This window comes from Adiantum capillus-veneris, chromosome 23 (assembly GCF_014529385.1).
Source record: "Adiantum capillus-veneris isolate H3 chromosome 23, ASM1452938v2, whole genome shotgun sequence".
Classification (NCBI taxonomy): Eukaryota; Viridiplantae; Streptophyta; class Polypodiopsida; order Polypodiales; family Pteridaceae; genus Adiantum; species Adiantum capillus-veneris.
Window position 1 is genome coordinate 125,712,464 of NC_140953.1, and position 7,761 is coordinate 125,720,224.

The 7,761-nt window shown below is 45.0% G+C and overlaps 1 pseudogene; it reads left to right on the forward strand.

Annotated features, from left to right (window-relative positions):
- The first annotated feature begins 1,813 nt into the window (after positions 1-1,813).
- Positions 1,814-6,997, forward strand: LOC147428495 (uncharacterized; annotated as a pseudogene).
- The last annotated feature ends 764 nt before the right edge of the window (positions 6,998-7,761 follow it).

The window sequence follows — 7,761 nt, forward strand, 5'->3', positions numbered from 1 at the left end:
CAAATAGGTTTGGAAAAGATGCACACAACTGGACATAACTTTCTTTCTCCTTCTTGGTCAAGTCTCCACTTAGCATATCGACCACCTCTTCAGTACCTATGGCATGCACCTGTGCTCGCACCCCTTCTTTTGCACAAGGTTCTTCCACAGTGACCCCAAACATGTCAGCATCAATCTTGAGCATATCATCCTCGCTTTCTTCTTCCTCTGTATCTGTATAGCCCTCATCATAGGCCGTTTCAGTCTCATACTCATAGCTGGTGGTATCCCCTTCGTCTCTCGCCGCCATAGGATGAAAATGGCTTTCCTTGGTCTTCAGATCCAGCACCACTTGTCTTCCTTTTTCTTTATCAGGTAGGGTAAACACTTTGCTTTCCCAATCCTGTTTGGAACCTATTTCCAACAGCCACGGCCTACCCAGGATGATAGGATATGCGTTATCCCCAGCTTTCATCACAAAGAAGTCAATCAGGCACTCTATGCCCATCACTTTCACTCTTACATCCTAAGCCATGCCCAAACACCCAGCTTTAGCATGGTTAGCCATCCTCATGCGCACATTCGACTTGGCTACCGCCTTGACCCCTGTTTCCTTCATCGCAGCTTCCGTCATGACGCAAACCTGTGCTCCCCCATCTATATAGGCTTGAACCTGCATCCTTTTCTCGATGACAGCATCAAGCAAAGGAATAACATCCGTCAGGCTACCTACCCTGAGTGCCATATTTTGCACCGCCTGCACATTTCCCTTACCCCTTTGTAACCTAGTGCTAACACTAGTCAACCACCTCCGCCTCAATGTTGGGTTCAATGCCAACAGCTGTCCAAAAGTAATATTAGCTCTTTGACTTTGGACATCACTCACCAAATCGTACTCTGGATGGCCGCGCCCAAGCTGGAAATCTATTTGTTTAATCCTGCAACGCCTTCTTTTCTTGCTAGTTTCAGGCTTCTCTTTTCCCTCGTATACCTTCTCTTTGCCTTTACGAGCTCTAGTCTCCCGCTGAGTTTATGTCTCCCTTTCAGCTCTAGCTCTTTTGCTGCCCAATACTTCGACATCCTGTTTATCAACCCCAATGATGTTCACCCTCGGGACTTCACCGCCATCCGTCTGGGCTTGCTGCACTGGATTCTCAACTACCTGCTCCCTTGGGCCATTAAAATGTGCTTGGCCTCTCCCTCTGCCAAACAATGGGTAGATACCACCTATTTCCCTCACCGGATGGGGACAGTCAGGTGCATAATGCCCTTCTTCGCCGCAATTATAGCACCTTCTAGGTAGAGGCCTTGCCCTGCCCCTTGCTCCTCTCGGCTGTCCCCTATCCATTACACTCAAACGAAGCTCTTGCATCTGCTCTGATAGATCATGAACCGTATGTATCCCCTGCTGCGGAATAGTAACCGTAGCCCTATTCCCTTGATTTTCCTCTTGAGTTGACTCTCGAGGGCTTTGTGGTTGAACAGGTGCCATTGCTTCATAACCTGCTACGCCCTACTCTATCTTTTTTTTTATTTTTCTACTTTTTGACCTTGCAAATTGCCACTGTCCCATTGTAGTTCTTTGGGCTTTCAAAGTCCACTTTCTCTCTCACCTTCGGATGTAAGCATGCCATAAACTTATCCAATTTGAAGTACTCACCATTGGCTAGCTGCATAGCTGCTGCTAACTCTGCCCAACATGCTTCAAAACGATCCAGAAACAAGCTAAATTCCTCACCTACATCCTGCTTTAGAGCCTTTAGCTTCGCATCCATCTCAACTGGAGAAGCTTCTTTATGAAACTCATGCAAAAATCTTGTCCGTAGAGCCGGCCATGCCTATCTTGGCTCAATCTCCAAAGCTTCGAACCATAGTTGGCCTTTTCGCGCATCACCAAAGGGAAGGTTTGCATCTTGCTGTCCTCATTAGGCATTCACAAAGACAACATGTACAATTCAAAATCTGCAAGCCATTCGTCTGGATTCTCTTCACCTGTAAAAATCGGACCATAGCTTCAAGATGCCATCCTTACCTATACGAAAACCTGTATTTTCCTTCACTAACGGGAGCAATCAGCGTGCTCCTCCATGGGGGAACCAGAAGATGGATAGGGGGAAAGGGGAACACACCCGAGACACAAGTAGTCTCCCTCTCTATAGCTCAGGTTAAACACAACACCCCAATCCACTGGGATTCACCTTCAAAATCCTCTTTCCTGCTAGCAGACTGCCGCTGCACACCTCTCGAGTCGATCACACTATATCAGATCACAATTAAACCCATACGCACCGCATTACGCATTTTGTAGCTTCCCACGCACACCCAAAGCCTCTTTCTCTCTCTTTGCCACGAGACACCGCCTGTTCGATGGGGGGCACACTTGCCTACACACACACTTGACCCTGCGGACACTAGCACAAGAGAAATAGAACAGAGGGGGGGAAAGGGGAAAACATGCTTGAAAGCGGGCAATGACTTCTTTTATTTCATTCCAGACAGCCAAGTACAGATAGCCCCGTCAGCACGACCTCAACGAGCGCGAAAAAAAACAGGCTTTAACAACCCTCGCCGATGCCACGCTATGGTGCCGTCTCCCTCTCACCTTTGATGCAGTTGCACGCTTGCACAAGCTCCATCGAGCTTCCATCTTTCGAACCTAGAAAAAAACTCTTCGAACTTCCCCTTTCCTGGACTACAGCAGCTGAATTTGAAGCTATCAAATCTTTTTTTCTTTTTGCTTTCACCTCCGTGCTCGAAACAAAACACCTTTTTTTTCTCCTTCTCCTCTCTTTCTTTCTCTTCTCTTTCCTTCTCCTCTCTTTCCCTCTTTTCTTTCTTGCCTTGGACAGCAGCTCCCTTTTCCTTTTTTTTTTCTTCTTCTCTTTCCCTTCCTTTTTCCTTCCCTTCTTTCTTTCCCTTCACTCCCTTTCCTGAGATAGCGTGCCCCCGCCTCCTTTGCCTTCCCTCCTCCTTTTTTCTAAAAAGCCTCACCCCCTTCCCTTTCTTGAGAAGAAAAATATATTTTCCCTCTTTTGCACTCCAGGGGCAACGACGGCGCCGTTGTTGCTCCCTTGGAGTCCTTAAACCTTTTTTTTAAAAAAATATCTAAGTGGAGGATCCCACGGTCCCCTCCACGTAAACATACCCATGCAAAAAAGTCTTCCCCATTATCGTTGTCCGCCGCAAGGGTGACACCGTCCGAAAAAGGCCCCTAGTTGTCCGTCTCCGTTGGACATGCAGTCCCCGTTTTTGCTATTACCGGTCCATCGAACGAAGCCAAGAGAAATGGGCCCGCACTATTCGTACCCCCGTTGTACCCGACTTTGACGAGTGGTGAAGAAGGTACATCCTTCTCTCCTAACAACAACACATGTGTGCCATGGGATTCAAACATCAAGCTGTTGTGCTCATAGCTACGCTTCAGTGATGGTCCTAGGCTATGCAACAGTTCCCTACCAAGGACCACGTCTGCCCTCTCCATGTTTATAACCTGAAAATACAAGGATGTGGAGTAACCTTGTACTTCCAACGGTACAACTCGGACTTGAGGCAATTTGAGTTTTTTCACCAATCCATGATTGATGAAATTTGAGTAGCACCATCATCTACCAAGATGCGCACCTTGTGCCCTTGTAGAGATCCATGCATACATACTAACTCATGTGGTCCGAAGGTCTATTGCCACATGGAAGCTGTGAGACAACATTCATGCACCACCTCGGTGTGTGTTACTTCCACTACAGAGAATCATGAGGAAGACTCAAGTGGTAGTAGTTTCACCGTGTGTACTCCTTTCTCCTTGCCATGATCAGCATATTTTCCCTTGGGACAATCCTTTTTGTCATGACCGCTTTCCAAGCATTGAAAACATAATTTCTCTTTCTTAGCCTTATCAAAGTCCTCAGGAGAGAGACCCCTTGGGTTTTTTAGATGCTTCAGAATTGGCTACTATAAATTTCCTTTTATTCTGCCCGTACTGTGTGCGTGCATTACCATGTGTATTAGCAGACACGAGATTATGATGTGATTTCTTTTCATCTGGATCATCGTGAATATGTGCTTTCACTATGGCTTCCTCAAGTGTTTTAGGGTCTTGAGTCTTGACCTGCTTCTTAAGCTCTGGCGTCAGCACACCACGGATAAACCCACATACTTGTTGAAAGGTGTCTAGTCCTTCCAACTTGAGGATAACATCCCGATAGTGAGATTTATATTCAAGTAACAATGGGTATTGGCGCATAGAACACGTGTCCCAAGCCATCCAATTTCGATCTGCCTCATTTGTAGGCAAGAATTATTTGCGAAACATATCCTCAAAAGTTGCCCAACTCTGTGGTATGATATTCTTCTCCTTGAGAGACATCCACTACTTGTAGGCCTTGCCTTCCAGAGTTAAGCTTGTTTGCAGTGCTCTGACTGCGTCCGGAGTACGCCGTAAGGTGTGAATTCCATCCCACTTGCTGAGAAAGATATTCACTGCATCCTTACTACAATCTCGATCTTCTCCCTTAAAAGTCGGTGGTTTGGTGTTTTTCAACAACTCATCCACCTCCTTTGCAGTGAGAGTGTGGAAAGAATCTGGAGATGGACCCTATCCATGATTAGAAGGGCCTTGCCCCTGTGTAGCAATGTGCTCATGCATGTGTGTGTCAATAGGGCCCTTGGCCTGCTGCTGCATAAGTTATATCACTAATGTAGATAATTTAGTGACGTTTTAATTTAAAGATGCAAAATTTTCTTCCATGACTAATATTCGTGTCTAAAGTGCATGAAATTCTTGAATATCAAGCAATTCATATGCATCGTCACCCGCCGTAGTGTCGCGGGTACTCTCCGTGAGAGCATCCGACCGCGAGCCATCATGGGCAAGATCAGGTGTTTCATGCTCGAGATTAAAAGTCATATTAATATCTGAATCCATGGCAACACTGTGCAGTGGAAGGAACAGAAGCAAAAATACCCGGACTCGAGAAGGTGTCCCCTCAATGTAGGATGTACGGTAACCGGTAATTATCGAGAAAGAATCCCGTAGACGTAGGATGTACCACCATCAGTAATTAGCCGTGCTAATTGCGTTCGTGCTCCAAGCTTGAAGCGACCGGCAATTTTGTTGGTAGTCCAAGATTTAGTGAACCGTAAATTCACCCGTTCAAGGGCACCAATGAGATTTGACGCAGTCGACAAAAGGTTCCAAAGCAAATAGTTGCAGTTCTACACCCTCATGATGTTACCAAGAACGTATGGTGTCTGGGAAACAATCCCAACCGCTCACGAGCAAAGGGGAAGAACCCTACTGTGGGTCCAATACCCCTAAGGGTTTTAGGTGCCCGTAGTGTGGAAAAAGTCTTGACTGTAGCGCTCTATCGGGCGACAAGAACGAGCACGGGAGAGAGGTATCTTGCCCGGCGTTGCTCGAGGGGGCTTGGCCTTGTGTCGGGTTCGCCTCCGCAGGCCAGCGCGACCCCAGTCGCCTAAAACACGCCCGCTTTCGTCATGGTCGACTCTATGGTGTTCTCCCCACCAAGGTTGCCTGCACATGCCCTTGAGGGTGTTTTCTTTTTTTTGCTTAGCCAGCGGCCATGCCCGCCTCCTTCTCCCTTTGCATGTGCATGCTTAACCAAAAGTAGTGGTCCACGACCCACCCCTGTTGCCTAGAATAACCTTGCTCTTGATACCAGTGTAAAGACTAGGGGAGACTAGAGCCTAGAATCCACCTCCCAACCTCCCACTATATAGGCGAAGCTTCTAGCCCCTTTGCCCTAGCTGGATTCCCTTTCCACATTGCCTAGTCCGGCCCTTGGCCCAGTCCAAGACTCTCTGGCCTTGCCCTTGTCCTGACATACTTGGTTGATGAAGAGGGCTTTCCTACAATTACACTGCAAGTGTTCAAGGATCTGATTCCTAGATTTGAAAAATTCAGAAAGAAAAGATCATGGGCTAGAGTGGAAAACTTTCTAGTCGAGCTAAAGAAAATTCCTTACGACAAAGGAGATGCTCTTGTGGTCATTGTGCTCAGCGAAGACTCAGTAGTGCGCGAGCTCCCTCCCAAGAAGAGAGACATAATGTTTTTCTCAAGCGCCAAAATTTTAGACATTATGCACACACAGAACCGGGCGAATAGAGATGAAATAGTATCTGCAGTAGTCGTTTGGGATGGAGGAGACCAAGTTACGCCTAAACAAAAAACCATTTTTCATATTGACTTTGCGGAGGGCGTTACCACTGATGATAAAGAAATCGTAAGAAATCCATCTTACCACGAGCTACTTTCTTTATTTACTGCTTTTGATTTCTCAACATTGACAAAGTTTGATGTAATTTTTTACAAGTTGGTGTTCATGATTCATGAGCGGATGTGAGGATGACAGGAATTACATTCTCAGCGAGTTTCGCAAGAAAAGATACGCAATGTTTACCTTGAAGAACTTATTCTCTGGCGTGTACAATAGCAAATGGTCACTGCAATTTCAAACATCGAGCATAATTGCCCCTGTCCATGATGAAGACCGTATATAGCACTTGCAAAATGTTGCAGATTTTTGGAGAGTGAAGTACGCAACACGCATAGAGGTAAAGAGCCCTCAAGTTACCATCGAGGGAAATTCATAAGAAAAAGACTTCTTGCTTGACAAAAAGAACAAAAGGAAAAAGTAAAAAATAACATGCTATATTTTCTTATAGGTGTTTGGGTACTTGTCATTTTGCTCAGTGAGCCGACCATTTTACTTGGGGTGCAATGAATGGGCCGTGACAGTTCACCTTCAGTTCATTCCTTACTTAGCTGTACCAATCGAGAATAGCCAAACTTATGTGAGGGTATCTATGATGAATGAATGGGTTGGAATGCTCCTTGACATTGAGGAGCCAATTCACTCGTACTTCAAAACAATAGAAAAGAATTCTATAAAAGTATAAACATTGCATGTGTGTATGTCACTCCAAAATAGATGACACGCACGTGGTTGTAGATTGCAGCGGTCTACACCTCAAAAGACCAACAATTAACCAGCTCTCTTAGGTAACAAACGGTAAATACTGTCTAAGATTTTCATGCCGTTGATTTGCTTACTTAGAATTAGAACTCTAGATCTATTTCTCTTTTTTTTGCAGGAGGAGTCAAGCACTCTTTACTGAGTGGCACATCCAGCGAAGAAAGCAACAGTCAATGAAAGATCGGACAACAACAAAAGATAAAAGCTTTGTACATACCATGGTTTTCCTAGCTAGAGATTATATCGTTCATCATACTTGTATACATCAATTAGTCGCCTGAAGCTACTTTGTGAATAGCAACTTTTGAAGTGTTCAAGTTCTTGGAATCTCCAACTGTTTGCGTTTGGCATTCAAAATCTTAATGTGTCATTTTCAGAGTTGTCTTTGCCGTCTTCGAAGAAAACACATACTCTCTTTCCCTTGAGACTCTATTTTGGCTTCTCTTACCCAATTTCGTAAATATAGTTCTCTTCCTTCAACACTACTGCCTGTTGTAGAATTCGTTCTCCCCTTCTTGCAATGAGAAAATAGAAAAAAGGATCTAAATTCTACCTTGACAAAAGGTTGAATAACAAAGAGACACCATTCTTTACATGGGTCACCAAACCTTGAAACAATGTAATTTTCTCTTTCTCACGTTAGAAAAGCGTGAGAATCAATAAGAAGCTAAAAGAGATCTGTCCAAATTTGGAGATTTCATGAGTGAATTGTTATAAAGGAAAAATTCCTTTTAGATTTCGAATATTGATTTCTAACAATGTTGGTGGCTGACTAGGACTACCCCGGACC